We start from the raw sequence: 20,528 nt of genomic DNA, 5'->3' as shown, positions 1-20,528 counted from the left end.
TGCGAATGCTCCAGCAGCCTACACCTATTGTACCTCAGGGTCACCTGAATCTAATGCCTTTGATATGCTGCTTAGTGGTGATGACTTAGAGTAACTGAGAACCCGATGAGAATTGATAAGGAATCAAATCTATAAATGACATCAGTATTGGAACTGCTAAATTCGTAATAATTCCCATCCCAAATGATATCGTGTGTAATTTTCTCCCTTGTTTTTGGTCACTTTTGTATTGAGGCTCAAACACTCTTTGAGGGAATGTTTTTAATCCATACTTATATTTGAAAAGCACCGCTGGTCAGTCAATACAACTGCATAAATGTGACAAATGAGTGGCCACTATTTAAACTAATCTCTCATATTCCTTATTTCAAGCATATGCAACCGCAGGGGAACTCCATCTGCACTGCTGCTGATTTTTATGCTGAGTTCTGCTTGAAGCTGCTTGGAGAAACTATTACCCTGAACAAATAATAGCATTGCTTGCCACTTTGCTTCCAAAGAGAGCAAATACAAAGCTTTTCTCCTCCCCTCCTTCGTGCACGTATGAATTAGCTTAAGCAGATTTTTGGGAGGGATGATTTGAAGATGAAATGTTTATTTTAAGTTAAATATAGATTTATTTTGGGCTTAGGGGACAGTTATACTATGGTTCTGATATTTCTCATAAAATAAAATAAAAGATTAATATATATATAATATATATAATATAAATTAATATATTACTCATATGGCCAAGACATTTTGATCCAGGGCATAATCTGTGTGTGTCTGCACTGGATCAGAGATGCTTGTCTTTCATATTTTTGAGAACTCCTGTTCTTGACATCAAAGTCTACTGGGATTTGTGTTGCCATGGCAAGAGTACCAGTGGGTCAGGGATCACAGGAGGGCCTGGAGTTGTGATTGACAGGCTGGCTTACATTTCGAGGAGCAAGTGAAAATCCCAAGCGTGTCCTTAGGCAGAGGGGACTTGATTGGCCAAGGGGTCCAACCCACAGTCAGCTGCCAACAGCAATTCGTGAATGTGGCTGCTCTCAGAGAATCAAGCTGCAAACTGTACGACAGACTTTCCTGATACATCTTAATGTAGAAAGAAAGCACAGTCTGTATCACCATATTTTCTGTGGTGACCATACATAATTTTGGGTTTTATTTTCAGGTTGAAGGTCCTTGAATTTTTAAAAAACAATGACTGAAAAGACTGGGTGGCCTCTAAAAAATGAAGCAAGTACAGGAGGCAAGCGTCTGGTTGATTTCTTAGTCAGATAGGATGAAAGCAGTACTGTCTTGCTTGGCTGACTTAATAAGATGCTTGGCTGCAGGCCAACCATTTTATCAAATATATTTTCATCCCTGTCAGAACATTTAGCCTCATAAAATACCCTCTAGCATAAAGTAATGCCCAGAGCTTTCATAATGCCCTCTTGTGTCAGGAACCTCTAGCATTTAGGCTATGGTTAATAAAAAAGAAACACTCTGAAATTTTTAAAAGTCCTTCCGCTGAGGCATGGCAGGTGTTTAACTGTGTCTTGAAAGACTTTTCGTTGGTTGGTTTAGCTGTGGAGCTCCACAGCTGGGGAGAAACAGAAGCTTTGACTGTTCTACACCAATTTCCACAATGCAGACTGCCATCAAAGCCTCCCAGTGGAATCTTGAGGTGCTTGGCTCAAAGCAACCCAAACTCACGAGTCTCAACCCCAGTGGGGCTTGGCTTCCAAAGATGTTGATGGATTCCAGAAAACTGGAACAGAGGACATCTCCTTGAGCTGCAGGCTGCTTCCTGGGACTGATAACAACCCTGGTAGCAGCTTCGGTGTCAACGCCCAAGCTGCTTTCTGACTTCTCACAAAAACTTTCTTTCCTGATGAGGGATCAGCATCCATATCTGACTGAGCATTCGTGTGGCCCTCTGAGTCACACAGCATGTAGCAAGTGTTCTCCAATTGCTCGTTGGCCTACTGTGACTCAAGCGGTGTCTCTGGAAACAGGCTGTCCGCCTCTGCACAGCTGTCCTTGTCCTAATGAGACACTGGTGCAAAGCTTCACACTCTTACTATGCAGGCAGATAGTCCCTTGACACAAGGATTAGATCTATCGTGCAGTACACTTAGTACTTTTGCTCCCCAAGCCATTCTTGCTTTTTTTTTTAATCATTCACGTTCAAGCCTCCGGCTCAAGCCTTTGTTTTTATTGTAATATTGATGAACTTTTTTATGTTGTTCATTAGATTGCTGAGAATCAAGCTGAAAGCTCGGCCCAGAATCTAAGTTGTCATGGATACACATCCTAAGATGCAGCAGGCACGTTTGAGGGCACCATACAAAAAGGTACTTTTACCTCTGCTTTATTTTATATCGTCTCTTATCATGTCACTATCACTATATTGATTTGCAATACTGGAGATACAGCAGAACAGCTTAACAATACATAAAAGCACACGAATTGGTTTCGTGGTTCAGCCAAGCGTTGCAGCGTATTCTGTCAATACATGCAGAACAGACATCATCTCCCAGAGCTAAGTTGGAAAAGCAGATCCTCATGAAAATGCATACCTCTACAGCCTTTTGGATTCTTGCTCACACACAAAATACATTTTGCCTGCGGCTTCTGAGTAAGCCCTGTCTACATTATACATCTATAATTATAGCTTTCTAAGAGTGGCACACATCAATTCCATCCACTGTCATGTGCATGAAAAGGAGAAGTGAAAAGAAAAACATCTTAACATCAGACCTGTTAGTCTTAGGTTTTCATCATTCATCCACATGGCTGTGCCAACAAAATATTCCGTTTCTTGATCCCCCTGTAGTGTCAGTCCTCAAGGCCCACATTCTGTTCAATTGGAAAATGATTTTTCTTTGGGGATGAAGTGGACAGGGCAAGGATGTATTTGGCTATAAATCACTACTGGCAGGAGGCAGGGAGAGCGTTTATTTGGCAGTAGCGTAGCTAGCCACATTGACAAAACTGCAGAACAACACAGGAGCCAGATGCTTGTATTGCCTCTAGTGTATGGAGCAGTATGTTGACTATGACTACACTTGGCAGATACAGCGCATTGGACTAAAGGGCAAAATTGGCAAGGGCTAAGAATCCAACCAGAGCAGTATGAAAAAAAATCCTCGTCTTTTTAGAAAATACAGCACAATGCCTGCCTGTTGCAATTCTATTCAAATAAATCACAGAATCATTGTAAGAATCAACAAGTACTATAAAACACGTCAAGCTAAAATGAGCTGGGAGCCTATTTTCTTCATGAGTAATGACAGAAACGTGCCTCTGCATCCTCGACTTAATTCCATAATTAATTCCAAGGAAGTTTGGGGTGACCTCTGCAACCTACTGAAAGAAGCATTCCACTCTCGTAACCATTTTGTAATACCAGAACTACAGTGATCCACTACAGACAGTTTGTGTGGTTTTTTGTTTGTAAGCTAGCAGACAATGAGATAATAGCCTTTATTGGGAAAAAGTCAACAGGGTGGTCAAGACCCCGGGATGACTCCATGCAAAACAAGAGCTACAAGAGCCCCCATTGAGAGTCAAGCTCATAGCCGAGCTGACCGTGAACTCCAGCTTGACAGCTGCTGTTTGTCCATGCGACATTCCCATCACTATGTGACAGTAGAGTGTTATCAATCAGCTATTGAGGACAAAGTGGGAGAAAATGTTTAAGGCAAAAAAGGACTGAGGGGAAATAAAGACAGACAGACTCTGGAGCTCAGGAGAAAGAATGCACTCATTCATTTTTAAAGTGAAAACAGTGAAATACAAGTGCTCCCTCTAAGTGTGCGACACCCCCCTCCCCACCTCATCCCTTCGGGGCGCTTCACATTTTCCAGAAACGGACCACACGCATAAACAATTCATCACAGTCTGGAATAAAAGGGAGGAACTCATATTTTAACCCCCCACATACACACACACATACACAGATGAATAATATGTTAACTTCACTTAAATTTCATTGAGGTTATTAGTAAAGTGGAGAATCAAACAGGATGACCTAATCATTATGACAGAGTTACAGGGACGTCTGAAGCAGGAAATTATAGTTGCACACTTTACATTTTCCTGATTTTTGGATGATTCTGAATAACATTCAAGGCGAATGTTAGAGAGATGAAATGATTCCCCACTAGTCTTCCAAAGCATCTGGACCCAATGTTCAAGCACAGGTCAATCAGGACTGGACTAGCCCATTATAATACCCTGTCAAAGAAAAGCCTAATCTTAGCCCAAATCCTAATCCCTAATTTATCCAATACAGGACATATGCCAGCTAGACTGTGACTTAATAAGCTTAGACTTGTATATTAACAAGAGATTAATTCTACTGTGGCAGTTGACACATAACATTGCTGTTCTGTGCTTCATCAGCACTAGCAAATAACATTGTAGCTTAACAACAATATCCTGGCATTTCCCAAAGAAATTTGGGAAATAAATTCACAGACTCAGGCCTTTGTAGTCGACTGTCATCTAGCTAATCACTCAGATGTTCTGAGATGCACTTCTATATACTGGCAAAGTGTTGCCAGCCTCTCTGCCATAATAACAGAGACAAAGAATGTGAGTGTCCTTATAACTCTGGATAGTTCTATTACTCTGTTGGTAATTTCGGGGAAAATACCCTATAAGTGAAAGTCAGTTTGACAACCTGCTTTTACACTCGGGTCAAAATTTAAGTAGGACATTTCATTGGCTTTACCATATCCTCTCCAACATGCTCTTCTATAGGATAAAGTGCTTCATTCATCCAAATACTTGCCCATTAGCCCCTTCCTTGATATTCAGCAGAACTAATAGGAGTGAGTGGGTACATCAGGCAGAAACTGTTTTTGACTTAGACCTCAGACACTTTTTATCTGAGGCCAGCCAGTGCCCCCCTCACTCGTTACCATTTTAAAAGTAGTCTGAGATTGCCTCCATTCATTAATCGGCTCAGGTGGAGGAGAAGAGGGGAGGGCAATTACATGGACCTTTGCTTCTGCTTTCCTTGTGCTCTGTCCACACAAAAGACTTTTGCTGATTTTACTCTAACAACTTGGCCCACTCAGGTGGAGTGGGAGCGCATCTGGAGGCCAGATGAACCGTGGGAGACAGTCGTGCAACTAATTTGATGTTGTTATTCTCGTCTCCTCTGCATACGCTATGTGAAATGTTTTGAATGGTTAAAGAGGTTTGTGAAATTGTCTCTTATTCTTCAACTCCTTTATAATTATTGGTCATGTTTCAGAAATCACAATAATGGACCACCTCTACTATTAAAATGTGAAAAAGGCATTTTAAGAAAAGCATCTACTGAAGCAGAGAAGAAAACTTTACAGAGAGCTCCAGTTTAACAGAAATATTCTGGACACTGCAAAATGAAAAGGGCATGGCATTTACTTTGTCACTTGATTTTAGTTGTGGACTTATACAGATGCATTTGCTAATACAGGAAGCAGCTGCAGTACTTTTGTTTTTTTTTAATTCACCATCTATAGAGTTTCAAAATGCACTCAAAGTGACACTTCTAAAAAACCTACTAGTTTCTCTCAGTTTTCTTTTCTTTCAGAGACCACGTTTCCTGAATCTTACTAACAAAGATTAGGGTTTTGACTCTGTAAAATAATAGCAAACTCAGTCAAACTTGTCCTTGATTTGCTTCATGTTGGATCTGAGAGTCATTTGTATATATCTTTTGGAATCAAAATCTTTTCATCACTTTACTTTCTCTTTCTACCTGTTCACCCATCATTTGGCATTTTCTTCTCTTTGATGTCTATTTTTTGTGGTTTCCATCTTCCCTTTTTGATCTCTAGTCTTGCTTAAGTCTCTGCAGTTTTCTTCTTCTTTTTAAGCCTCCTCCTCTTCCATATTTGAACAATTGCTATAATTGGGCGCTGATCAAATTGGCAGCCTGTTATCCAAGGAAGAGACTGGAACAGTTTAGGGTTGGCGATGTTCACACAAATGCACGTGCGCATCCTGCCCCAATTCTCTTAAATTATGGGGTGTACGCACAATAGTGGCTATCTTTGGTAACACATATTACTGTAATTCCACTGCAATCTCAAGAGGGTATCATCAAGACACATTTTAAAAATATATTCCCAAACAACAATTATTTGTCCATTCAAATAAATATTTCTGCACATGGAATTGTGAAAATAATGTTGCCAGTTAAGAACCTAAAAGACTGACTGACTGTGCTATCCCACAACTAATTGGAGCTAACAGCACAGAGTGAGCCCAGTTCCTTAGATGTGTGATAATCCACTGTTGGGAGCCCAAGGCCTTTGGGACTGAGACAGAAAGTAGCGGGGGTGGGAGAAGAAACGATAAGAGAAGTATAGGATATAGTGGGTGAAGGGAAGATAAAAGAAAATGGCACAAAACCAAAAGACAAAGAAAAGAGCTGAAAAGGGAAAACTGTTGAGAATGGGTAAGTAGGAAAAAGGGCATCACATGAAGCAAGAAAAGACAAGGTTTAGAGTCAGAGAACAACAAGATGGAGAGAAAGGGAACAGACTCACAATGGGTAGCACAGGGAAAAAAGGCTAAAGGGGCATTAGAAATAAAATAGGACACTGTCATTGGTTGTCTGAGGGCTCTAATGGTGACAGTAAGTGATGAAGCTGAGGGACTGAGATGAGCTTTCTGGCCCTAAAATCTGTTCAACAATTTGAGCAAGTTACTGGGGACGATGTGATTGGGACCAAGAACCTAGCTTAACTTGTCTCTAGGTAGTCAGCCCCTGTCCTGAAAGGTAAAACCAACTGGCCTCATCTAGCTGTGTACTGTCAATCTCTAAGGCAAGCAAAGAAACAAGAAGCTGGACATGTTCTCAGGCTTTTACTAACTACTAAGGATGGGAATAGAGAACCGGTTCTTGTAGAAAATTCCTAAATTCCCAGTAGTTCAACTCCTTGGAACTGTTAGTCTGCTCGCCCATTGCTTCCACCACAGCTGATTTCAGTTTGGGTGCAGGAAAATGAAAATAGTGGCACAGTCGGTAGCATAGATATGGATTACTTTCATTTTTTTTTTACTGTACAAAAGGATGAGATGAAGTGCAGCACAGACTCATGGACAGAAACAACTGCTTTATGCTGCTAATACTATTTAGGTATTAGGTTGTTTTTTTTTTTTATCAATTCCCATCCTTACTAACTACCAAATAAGTATTAACACCTTTTATGTCTTCTGTTTTCTCTAATCTGATCCAGCATGGAAAAGGTCCTTTCTTTATTTCTGTATTTAGATTCAGACTGCAGCGTCACAAGTAGGTGTTTGTGTACAAGTCTCATGCCCTTTCGGTATCCTTTGAGTAAATGTCCAGCAGCTGCGCAGTGCAAGAGAGTTTGAAAGTTGTGCTGCTAAAATATCCCATCTGATTCCAGTGCCTGCAATATTACACAACGGTCAAACATAGCCTTTAAAATATGGTTTCTGAAACATGATTACAGATTTTCTATGCCAGGCAGTTTGTTAAATTCATATGTCAAAGACTTTAATATTATTCACCTATTTAGCTCTATCAACTGAAAATAGTATCACTCTGGTCACATGGTGTTTGCCCATTGTTCTGATTGGTACTGTAAATAAGTACATTAGAGTGTGTTTGAATGTATATGATAGGAACATAGATGCAATCTAACATAAATAAATAACTGATTTATAGCAGGACTAGATTGGGATTTTATTTCTTGGATTTGTTATTGCAAGCAAATTCTTCCAAATATTTTTCAATTTTTCTTTTTATTTTGTAAATGAACAACATTAATTATAGAACATTTAGAAATCAAGACAGAGTTTTGCAAAATCTGCTCAAACTGCTAAAATACAAAAGCACTTAACAGCTACAAGTAGGAGAAATTAATTGTGTTTTTTTTCCCTGTTTGTTCTCCAGACTTCACTTTGTTCCCTTCTGCAGCTGTTACATGCCCACAATTGCAGCTTCTTCTTGCCAAACTGCATTTTATTAGGGTTTGAATCAGACTTTTCAGAACCAAAAGAGCAAATGATGTAGCAAACACAGTTTTATCCCACAATATTGGTGTGAAGCGAGCATTGTTCAGATAGATAGCCAGATAGGGCACAAAATGAGAAATCCATATTCTATTAGCAGCTTCTACATTATAATAAGTGTTCTGCTGCAAACACTGGAAGCCTCAGAAATCCATATAAAATAAATGAATAACAATGTGTCTGACTAACACGAAGTGGACCAAATAATCACAAACTTGGGGTAAAGTTTTCCTTTAATATTGACAGTACATTACCATCATATTCACCTGACATGCAAGTACCTTTGAATATAGAAATAGCGATGATCTGTGATTTTTCTCTTTCGTGGAGAGTATTGCAGAAAGAGAAACTGGTGGTGTTCCATCTGAAAGAAGGACCAGTATGTTTGTGATGTTTCCTTATGAAGCCTTGAGTTGAGAGTTTTCTTGGTATGAGTGGGAATAATCTAGTGGTTAATGACTTCCCATTGGTATTAATGTCCATGGGTGTTGTTTAAACATTAATACAACCAGTTCCTGTCCTGTAACTATACAGTTTAAGGAAAGTCACATCTCCAAAACCAGAACTTAATAATTAATAAAGTCACTGGGTAAAATGCTCAAAATCTTGTTTAATCATAGCAACATTTTCTGAGTTTATTTAATGTAAACTAAGGTTGTATTTAATTTAAATTAAACTAGCGCTCTTTTAATAAAAAACAGCGAACAATAAAACACATAATACATAAAAATTAAAAATTAAAACAGCCCTAAATTTAAAAAACAAGATAAAACAGCATAGAATCGACTAAAACAACTAAAATAAGACTAAAACTAAAACCAACATCTCACAAGGTGTCAAAGGCCACAGTGAAACAGTCAGAGAAGAGATCGTTCCACAGTTTCTCCTCTATGTTTACGCTCAGTCCTGGGTACATTCAGGAACAGCTGATTAGCAGACCTGAGAGAGCAGGTAGGCGGCTCAGAGAGATAAGATGGGGCTAGGCCATGGAGGGCTTTAAAAGCAACTAAAAGAATTTTAAAATGAATCTTAAAAGGAATGGGCAGCCAGTGAAGTGAAGCTAAAATAGGGGAAATGTGCACAAACTTTCGAGTGCCAGTTAAAAGACGAGCTGCAGCATTTTGTACTCTCTGTAGATGAGCAATGTATGAAGCACTGACCCCTGCATAAAGTTACTTTATGGCAATCCAGCCGAGTGCTAACCTTAAGCTAACCTTACTTTCTGAGAGAATGACATTGCTAATGTTATCTTATCAAATGTTACTGCACACAAAAATAAATACTCTTTAAAAACATTGAGAAACACTTAACATATCAAGATCTTTTATACTAAAATGTTTTTACTGATGTACATAATGTAATTTGGTCAACAAAATGTAACAAAAAAATTGTCATTTTTTGAGGGATGGATTCAAAAGCACAGCTTTTGGGGCCGTATATTTTAATACTTAACCTTTCAGCCTATATTTGTGTGCGGCTGTGTGTTCTTTGTGTCTACCCTGGCTACCTTTGCTGTCATGGTGGGATCAACAGAGGCTCCCGTCCTGGCTCGGGCTTCTTCCCTTTCAGCTGATACAGCTGCTTGGCACAGCTGAACAGATGTCACTTCAGTATTATCATAATCCCCATCCCTCTCTCTCGTCCCATTCTGCCACGTTCTTCGTGTTGCTTTTTGGCAGTTGTTTTTGCTGTGTCATACACACCCATTACCAGCTCTTTTGTTCCACTCCTTTGCTTCGCTTTATACAAGTAAGCACATCTTGTATCCAACACTGAAGTCATCAGCCTAAAACCCCCGATCATTAACAAATTAAGCTATTAACGATTGACTGTTGCCTGAGATTGTTTTTTTAATGACAGTTAAAGTTGATCTGGGTTAGCGGTGCATTGTGGAACTCGTATTGAATGCAACATTAAACACAATGGAAATACTTTCAGGGCCTAATTCGAGCAAATGTATTCTTGGAGCTACTCTAATTACATGAAGGAGATACATTATTAATCCATGTACATTATTATACGTAGTGTTTTCCCTGTTCCCAGCTACTGGGGTTCAAGCACAGTTTATCCTGAATAATTTGCGTAAACCTTCATGTGAAAATGAGCTTACAGAAATGGCAGCAATTTGTAACTTGGATGTTATTAAGCATGTTTACAGTTCTGCTGATTCTTGAGGCGGCTGCAGGCCTTTACTGCGACATTTTTCCACCTTGTCATTAGGTACCGTTAATGTTATTTCATAGGCCAGTGTTTACTCCCCTGGAAATGAACAGGGTTATTACCGTACCACCAGTCAAACCCAGAGGGATATATTATGGAAATTACAAAACTGAATAGAAATAGCTTATCAACATAAACAGTTGGCTGAGAAAAAGCACAGTTTAAAAAGAAGCAAATCTTGCCTGAACTGAAAAATAATCAGAGTTAACTGTAAACGTCTAAACCCAGACTTTCTCCAGACTGGTCACAAGGCTTTTGCCAAGCATTTGATGCAAGTCACCCAAATCAATATGGGAGTATGCTATTTACATTTAGCAGGCATTACTAGAGATAGAACAGAAGCAAAGATATCAGTGAAGCTATAGATGTAACACAGGGGTTATATTTCACTATTATTACAATATTGATACAAGTAGCAACCATATCCGATCGTTCAGTCTGACATCACTAGCCGTGTCTGGGCCTAAACTCTGCTGCAGGTCCATATATCAAATGATCACTGTGGCATTACTGAGAGTTAAAACACTGTCTTAAGTCTTTCATCTTTAATAAAATGATCAGCGTTCTGCTTTACAGGTGTAACAACTGAGTTTAACATCCAGGCATCCATGAAAAGGGAATTTATGACATTTAACGGAGTTAGAAGTTAGCAGGGAGTTAGCTCGCTAGCTTCCATCTAAATACAATATAGCACGTCCTGACTGCGGGGTTTTAGAAACAAATTAAAACGTACAGCTTTCTTATTACTTCCAACATAAATGAAGACAGAAAACTAAACAGCAGTGACGTTTGTAGGGTTACTGAAGTTTGGCTAGCTGGTATATAAATGATGTGCTACGTGACCGCTAGCGACACAGCTATGTTAGCATAATATAAACAAGCTAACTTTTTTTCCACTCGATAAAAGTTAACGTAAGTGTTCTCGGTGGTCAGGAACAAATGTAATCGCATGGCAGGAAGCTGTAAAAGGACCAAACTTCAGGCAGGGGAACAACTGAGATAATCCATCCACAATACGAGGTTAGTCATTCATATACTGCTGCATGGGCTGGGCTGTAGTTACATCCTAAGGTTTTAAAAACTGAGCTTAAATAAATGATTAGATTAAACATGTTAACAACACAAAAGCCATATTAAATGCAGACTACTTTAGACCCGGAAGTAGGATTCGTCACGTCATCACTTAATAATCGGATTGTCATATTTAAAATGCAATTTTTTTCACTACATTCGATACGTGTGTAGTCTTAACTATCTGACAGGAAATGATTCCACACAGACTGGACTACATGCGACATCTATGGAATATAATTCAACTGTTACTTGGCTCTTGACAACAATTTTAGTGAAAAATTCTAATAATGTTCAGATTAACAGACATTCAGGTGTGATGGTATTTACTTATTGATTCAAATAAGTTTACAAGTCTACAGCTTGTTTGCTTGTTAAAATCAGCAAGCAAGATTAGAAATGTTCACACCAGTGACTGTATAATCCCGCTGTATAGAAATGAAGCCAAATTTTCCCACTTGTGGGGGCTGCAGTCTTGCATTTTTGGAGCCAGAGTGTGTGCAGAAGTGACTTGGGGTGGAGTTGTTGCTTTGAGCTCCCGCCTACAAGCCTCCCTGCACTTTTTATGTAGTCCGACTGCTCCAGTTTTAATAATCTCTGCTGATGGTTTTAATCGTTAAATTAAGCTAAACACAACCGCACTGCTATATTTAAAAAAGAAAGGCAGCATTGTCTACAGTTATTGGTCCACGCATTTTACTCTCATGGTTGTATCAACAATATTTTCTGCTGAGGAGATGTCAGCCACTAAGAAGCCATACTTCACATTGTGAAGGAGCAGCTGCAAACCAAGTACAGCTCCACAACACTGGTAGCAAATCCCTATGAGAAGAGTGATGCTGGTGCAACAACTCACTTTTAGTTCAGCTAAAGCTGCCACTCCAAGGCAAAGCTTGCTGTTTGCTGTGTGGTGGAAAATGTGCTACCAGTATAAACGCACTATACAATAAGGTAACGCCAATATTCGAAGAGGTAAATGTGCAGTAGGTACCAGATCATCTAAAAAAAATATATATCTGTTATTTCTAGACTGATTATTCAAATTTTCTCCCTGAAAAGATTTCAGTTGATCCAAAATCCCAAAGTGAAAACAGGAACTAGGAATAGAGATCATATTTGTCCCATATTAGCTTCTCTTCCTTATCCCCGTTAAGTGCCAAATGTTAAGGTCCCATCTTGAAGGCCTATTTTACCATACTACCTCAGAAGTATGATCCTTTCAAAAGCAGAATGGGTGCTTCTCTTGTGTAATTAGTTCCCATTTGGTTTCAGGAGATAGACACCCCCTCTACTTGTAAGATTAAGCTTTGAAGTTTGCCTAGCTGTATAGTTAGGAATGGATCAGTTTAGTCTGTTACTAGATATAGGATAGTAGGAGATTTCTCATTATGCACACCTTCAAACACCCTTGTGTGCAAATGCCGCGATACTATACTGAGTTTCAAGTCTCTATGCTCCTTTTCCTGTCATCTCTCTCCCCCTGAACCCCCAACAAATAACTGCCCATCAGTGAGCCCTGTTTCACCTGAGATCTCTCATTAGAGAGATCCATGATTCTGAACTGGATAAACAATTAAGAAAATTAATGTCATGGATGTATCACAAGGCCATTTCTGCTCATAAGAAGTGCTTTCTTCTAGAATTTCTAATTGGATTTATTAATGTTAAGCAGTGGATTATATATACTATTGGCACCAAGGATGAATTTCAGTAATGGAGGATTTTGTCCAGATTTGACTGAATTATGAGATGAAGACAGTAAACATGGATCCCTGCCACATCTGGTACTAGCTGTACCAGCATGTGAGTGTAGTAACAGCAGTAACACTGGAAGTTTAACCCCTTAGCAGTCCTACAAATTTACAATTAGTCCCCTAAACCATCCAATGTACCGTGGGCGGTACGTCCGACTGCTAACAGGTTAAATAGTGTTTATGGCAGTGCAAATACAGCTATTCCTACTTGCTGCTTTTACACAATTTGAAATCCTTTTAATTTATGTGAATTTTTTTTTTGCATAGAATTGAAGTAATTGATTATTGGCATAAATAATGGATGCCAGATTCCCAAAACATTTGCCTTTACCTGAAAAAAAAAACTGTTTTATTTTGGCACCAGAACAGGAAGCAAGCAGTAATATTTAAACAAGGAAACAGAACTAAACTAAACATAGCGGCATGACAGAAGGAGAAAACAGGAACGCTGAGCAAATGTATTATATGAGACTGAAAACACTGAGCAAACATAAAGTGGAAATATTAACAATAACCACACTAAGAATCAAATAGAAGATATTTAATAATAAACAGAACTTGAAAAGGTAAAGACATAAACGCTGGGTCAAAGGCCCGGGGCCATGACAAGGGCTATGTAAATATAGTAGGACTAACACGCTTTGTGCAACCAAACAGCACATTAACATGGCTAATTGAGTTTGGTGCTTTTGGCCACAGAGCTTCATTACTCTTCAGCTGAAGCAAGACATGACGTCTCAACACTGATCTCAGTGAGATCATCCAGTCTTTCTCTCTCTCTGTCTCCCTCTCTGTCGCTCCATCATCCCCGATGGCAGGGACATTAATTAGGTTTAGCTGGGGTTAAAACAGTGCAATAATGAATTATTTCTTCCATTCTGCTGACCTGTATCTCTACCTTACAGATGCTTCTTAACTTGATTTCATTTAAAAGGTTGCCGTCTTTTTTTAAATTTCACTTTTTATTATGTAAAGATTTGAGGGTAGGTTTGACACAACCATGAAAGTGCTTGCTTTGGAAAAAATGCTGTGGCTTGGTTTTTAGTAAGAGACAGAACAGAGGAACAGAGGTCTTTTAAAATCAGGAAAAGGTTTGTGGATTTGTGAGCCCTCTAGTCACATGGAAGAGCAGTCTGGGACTTTCACAGGGCATTACATACAGTTTACAACAACAACAGTAAAGTAAAATTGAGGGAATAGGTAATGTGGTGACAGCTACTGCCATTAGCCATTATGGAAACAAACACACTCATTATCAGCAAAAAAATCAGTAGTGGCTACATATTGTGTACCAAGACAAAAATGAAAGGGATGTCTGAATATGTCACCAGCTTTATTTTCCACACGCATTATGAATTACACACACAATCTGAAATAGCAGAAGGCACCCTGTATTCTTACAGTCTTCTTGGAATAAGAAAAACACCCACAAAAAACACCTGTGAGGTTTTCTCTCTGTAGCCTCACTCACTCTTTTGCATTTAGGATGCTTCTCCATCCTTAAAAGAGTCTTAAAAGAGGTCATGTTTAGTCACAACCGCGCACCCTGGCTGCTGTCACATGCCATCACATGGCCATGTCACACACACATTCCATTCATCCTCTCCAGTCCCCTTCATCTCCATCTCCCCAAGGGGAAGACCCAGAGTTCTGGTCCTACTTCAATGTCCTGTCACACTTCATTTAGCCTCAAAGGAGAAGGAGGACTGGAGTGTGATGTGGGTGCAGCTTCTAATATATACATTACAGCAGCACACAAGTGTAGTAGTACACGTACTTTGTGCACCAGTATACGCAAACAAAGTCCGAAGCGCTTTCTTCTACTGTAAGCGCTTTACTAAACTGTTCAGACAGCTGAAATTCACTCACATGCTTCAGGTTTTCCGTGCTCTTCTGTTACTTACTGCCCTTTCTCATTGTTCAATCTTTTTCTTTTTCCAATTCAGGCCATGGCCACCCAGCTATAGAATGAGGTCAGAGCAAGTGTTAAAGTCTAAACAAGTAGAAACACCCTTGCTGCTTCACCCATTGAGGGGTGCAAATGTACTCTGACACATGGCTGAGCCATGCTGTCTGTCAAACCTCTGAAAGAGTTTTGAGGCCTTGCAAACCTTTGTTCACAGGCCAAGTCTGTGAAGTAAGCAAGAAAATCATTAGGAAAACCATATGAGATGTGTTGTAAACCAAGTCTTGGCCAAGGGCTGATACAAGCCACTGAAGCCACTGAATACTTTCCAGGTTATACTGTACACTATACAGTTGCCCACTGTTCAGCACACCCAAGGTGGCACTGCATCCCTGCCTACAAAAACCTGGACTCTCCTCTGGATGCCAAGTTTAAATGAAAACATTTTAGAAGGAATCTTTGTTGTGCTTAAAGCATGGAAATGTGGCTATGGAATCACCAGCATCACTGCTCATTCTGCAGCTTTTGTTTCTTAGGTTGTTTAGTGTGTTCTTGTTAATGAGAACAGATGTGATGAAGCAGATGTGGGAGCCCATTTTCATCCCCAGGGTATCAAAAACTGCTGTTTTGTCAGCGCTGCTAGCATCTAGCATTGCTTTGATATTGCTGTGTCAATATTGGAAATAACTAATTCACCCCTGAGTTTTCACACATAGAAGTTGCGTAAAGACCCATTACGGCAATGATTTGAAAACCTCATAAACACATATTTTATTCACAGTACAATACAGAAAACATATTAGATTATTAAACTGAGAAAATTACCACTTTCAGAAAAATATTAGTTCATTTTGAATTTGATGACAGCAACACAGACAGATGGATGTTTACCATTGTGTAGAATCTCTTTTTCTTTTAAGAGAAGAAATTTAAAGGCCAGTCACTTTCTTTCCAAGCTCCGTAGATTACTGGATGACTAAGAACCTGCACAGAAATAAAGGGTATTTTGTTCATATTCGTGCATGAGTCATTCAAAGAATGAGAATGGATGTCCAAATAATGTATTGGGTGGATACACACAAAAGGTGATTTCATCCAGAAAAACACTGCTTTCACGACTTGAACTAGTTGAAGAGAGTGCACAGGCCAAAGAAGTTGCGAGAACTGTCCAATTTTATATAAGCATTTCACAGAGGCTGCTCTAGCTCTGGATCCTATGGAAGAGAATTAGTAAAAAAAAGTGGACACGTCTTTATTTTCTTTTCCAAAATTCTGACTTTAATGTCATAATTCTGAGAAAAAAGTCAGAATTCTGAGATTAAAGTCAGAATTCTGAGATTAAAGTCAGAATTCTGAGAAAAAAAAAGTTTGAAAAAAAAAAAGTCAGTGGAATTTTTTTTTCGGCGGCCCTAATCCTCTTCCGTAAGGTCAATGATGAGAATGCAACATCTATCCCAAATTTTCACATTTAAAAGACAAATCCAGTTTGGTGATTCCAAAATAAAGTCTTTCTATCCTGGCTGGGAAGCTGGAAAAAATAAGTATACAGTATGCAAACTGTGTGCAAATTGTGTCCAAACACAATCTCCAACGAACAGCAAGCCACAAGTGAAATGGCTCAGCTGCCTTAGATTTCAGATAAGAGGAAAATCTCCCTGAAGAACTGAATGATTACCTGAAGCAAGCCAGTGAAAAGCAGGTAAAAGAAATTGGCAAAACAAACAGTATTTCCAAAGATTTTGAGTGCGCCCCCAAAATAAGTGTTAAAGAACACTCAACAGTTTGCTAAAGCCTTCATCCATGTTTCTATCCAAACACAAGTACAAAGAAGATAAAATGTCTCTTTAAGACAAATAATTTATTTGAATCTAACAGGCTTGCGTAGTCAGATAATTTAATTCATACCAAAAACACTCAATCGCTCAATTGTAATGCTGTTACCGTAAAATTTTTGCAGAGCAGAGTACACTCAACTCCTTGCCAATCGTCTGTGAATGCTTAGTCTAGCCAGAGCTAAGATAGCAATATCAAGGCCACTGAAAAATAAAATGGAATGCAGCACAGGCAAGCACTCACACTCTCACACATACCAACAACTCAGTCCAACTGCATTCTACACATGTCATGTTGCTCTCACTGGTTCCTGCACACAAACCACATGGCTGCATGACATTACGACAACTTCAAACCCCGCACGAGCCGAGAGGTGAACACCAGATGCTCGTGCTCTTTCACTGGTGTGGGAAATGTCAGCTGTGCAGATGGTGGAAGGTTTTTTATTTCTTGGGGTCCGGTTGTGACCTGTCCCCGTGGTGCGGTGCACAACATCTCATCCATAAACATAGCGGTAGGCAGTGGGTGTTGTGTTCAGGCTGCCAGACTGCAGATGAGATGCCAAGCTACTGTACAGTGCTTTTTATTATTCATCTCAGGAAGCACTCTTTGTTTTGAAGCCACACAGATGAAGAAAATAATAAAAAGTGGAAAATGAATCCATCCCTACAAAAAAAAAATGCCCTTCATTTAACAGCACTTCATGTAAATGCATTCTTTATTGCACAAAATCTTTTTTCCCCATTCTTGATTAGTTTCACTTTTGTCTGTTCTTGGGGAAAAAAACACCTGGAGTGGAAATATTCAAGGACGTCTCCCAGCACACATTTTCTCTCCTGTTTTTAGCTGCTCTTTGTTCTCACACAGGCTAGGAGATGTCACTTTGGGCAGGCATTCAGTCGTCAGGACCAGCATGATGATTTAAACAAATTTAATGTAATAGAAGTTGTTGTGGTTAATAAAAAGGTGACTAAATTAAAAGGTCTGGGAGTATTATTTAGTCAACTAAACAAAGGAACACATAGAAAAAGCCTTAACACCTCCATCATTAATCACTGTGTGACTGTATCTATATTTCTTATGCTGCATTATACCTGCATGATAAGAATGACTGCCTGTCTTTGTGATAAATGACTGAATAATCACCCCGACTGAATCACAATCTACCAGAACACTGAAATTCCTTCTGCTATTGTCTTCTATTTAAACTCTAATTTGACATTAGGCCTAAACGGTCTGAGCAGCACTACTTGCTGATATTGACGAAGGAACGTAATGAACAAACTAACAGCATAATAAAATAACAAAGCTGAGCTAAATAAAAACACTGAAAAGTAATGCAAGCAGATCAGAGAATAATGATGTAGTGGTGTTTTTAAAAAATATAGTTCTTCCGTTAAGCATCACAAAACGGATAAGTGGAAAAACTATTATATAAACAATTTTAAAAAAGTTACTGTAATTCCAGAGTATTTTTTTTAAATAATAAAGCATGATTGTGGCCAGCCAGTGAAAATGTTTCTCATTAAAGGGCTATGAAGGAATGTATTTATATAGTATTATAGAGTAATATCTATATTAAGCTCTGACTCTCTTTCCCATAGTTTGCCTTTTGTTCTCTCTGTCTCTCCTCTCTTCCCTTTCCCCTCACCCCTAACTGGGCTTGGCAGATGGATGCCCATTCCAGAGCCTGGTTATGCAGGAAGATGTCTGATAGTTGGGAATTATAGAATAGAAAAGAATAGAATAGCTCTTTATTGTCATTGTTACAAAAACAATGAAAGGCAGTTTGGCATCTCTCCATGTGTGTGAAGTACACGATAGCGTAATTATTTACACAATAACACAGACAAATTTACATTTACACAAGAAAGAGATGTACAAGTTATACATACACCTGCATACATACAGATACACCCATGCATACATACACACATACATACATATATGCACGCGTACATACGTACACACACATATTTTCACATACACGCTTACATATATATACACACACATACATGCCACTGACGAGCAGGTGCATTGTGAGGTGCAGTGTGATCAGTGATATTGCACATTGAGGGTGCGGTGCTGTTGCAACTATAATAAATAGTGGTATAATAAATACAGTTTAAAGAGGTAGGAATGTTGGTTACATTAAAGTATATGTAGAAATACAGTTTATAAATAAGGTGTGATGTCCATGGGTGTTGGCAGTGCAGTTATCCTCCAATCAGGGTGGAGCTAGGGCATGTTTGACAGCCTGTGGGTAAAAACTTCTATGTAGTCTGTTTGTCTTTGTCCTGGTGGACCTGTAGCGTTTACCTGAGGGAAGGGAGGGGGGGGGGAAGTGAGTGTCCAGGGTGTGAGGGGTCTTTGATGATGATGTTGGTCTTCTGCTAAGGTCTGCCAGTATAAATGTCTCTGAGGGCGGTTAGTGAGGTGCCAATTGCCTGCTCTGCTGCAGTTTCCTCTTGTCCTCCGCGGTGCAGCAGTTGAACCTGAGTGTGCAGCAGTAAGTCAGAAGGCTTTCGATGGTGGAGCGGTAGAAGTTCACTAGCAGTCTCTGGGGTAACTGGACCTGACGCAGTTTCCTGAGAAAGTACAGCCTTTGTTGTGCTTTCCCTACCTGTTGTGGACCAGGTAAGGTCGGCCGAGATGTGGATTCCGAGAAACTTAAAGCTTTCTACCCTTTCTACCTCTTCCCCGCCAATGTAGAGGGTAGAGTGTTCAGATCGCTTTGTTCTTCTGAAGTCGATTAGCATCTCCTTGGTCTTCGCAGTTCAGATGCAGGTTGTTGTTTTCACACCATTGCTTCAGATGCTGAACCTCCTCTCTGTAGGCTGATTCATTATTGTTCTCGATCAGTCCTATGATGGTGGTGTCATCAGCAAATTGTATAATGGTGTTATTGGTGTGGATTGGACAACAGTCATGGGTGAAAAGTGAGTATAAGAGGGGACTGAGGACACACCCCTGTGGGACACCTGCATTCAGAATGAGGATAGAGGTGTGCACTCCCATTCTGACGTTCTGGGGTCTGTTGCTCAGGAAGTCCAACATCCTGCTGCACAGTGAGCTGCTGAGTCCTAATTTGCTTAGTTTATTAATCAGTTTGTGGGGTTGAACTGTATTGAAAGATCTGTATTTGTAATATTGTAGGGTATAAAACACTTAGAGCACTTTGTTGTGAACTGGTGCTATATAAATTAAAAAGAAATCAAGTGAATTGAATTTAGTTTAATTAAACTGATTGGAATGAAGTGAAGTGATATGTTGCAAGAAAATATCCTTACAAGCTGCATTCACCCAATCCAACACACATTCATACAGTAATTTATTCTGTAGCTTTAAATGCATTTTGCCTATCACTCTCACAAGAATGAATGCGCTGGGGCAATATTGAGTACTATGTCTTGACCAAAGACAGTTTGATGTGCGGACTAGAAGCTGGTGGATTGAATGGCTGCAGCATTCCACTTTGTTAATGTAAATGAAGCGAAACTGAATCCCAGCTCTGTGCGCTGGAATGACAATAAAACAAACGGGACCAGGCCGAATCACACTGTCCCCTGGGCAACAACATGTGGCGTGTCAAGAGAGGGCTAGTTTACTTCAGTGGGGTTTAGTTAAGGTACAGTGGGGCAAAAAAGTGTTTAGTCAGCCACCGATTGTGCAAGTTCCCCCACCTAAAATGATGACAGAGGTCAGTAATTTGCACCAGAGGTACACTT

At 39.5% G+C, this 20,528-nt stretch overlaps 1 protein-coding gene across 3 annotated transcripts in view; it reads right to left on the bottom strand.

The window, feature by feature from the left end:
- Positions 1 to 20,528, bottom strand: part of sorcs2 (sortilin-related VPS10 domain containing receptor 2) — a 368,020-nt gene that overhangs the window by 283,492 nt on the left and 64,000 nt on the right. The gene's annotated exons all lie outside the window — the stretch shown is intronic.

Source organism: Pundamilia nyererei, unplaced genomic scaffold (assembly GCF_000239375.1).
Source record: "Pundamilia nyererei isolate P.nyererei 1_Seehausen unplaced genomic scaffold, PunNye1.0 scaffold00114, whole genome shotgun sequence".
In the NCBI taxonomy this organism is placed as follows: Eukaryota; Metazoa; Chordata; class Actinopteri; order Cichliformes; family Cichlidae; genus Pundamilia; species Pundamilia nyererei.
Note: the sequence above shows the minus strand (reverse complement) of the source record. Positions and strands in the feature narration are given on the sequence as shown.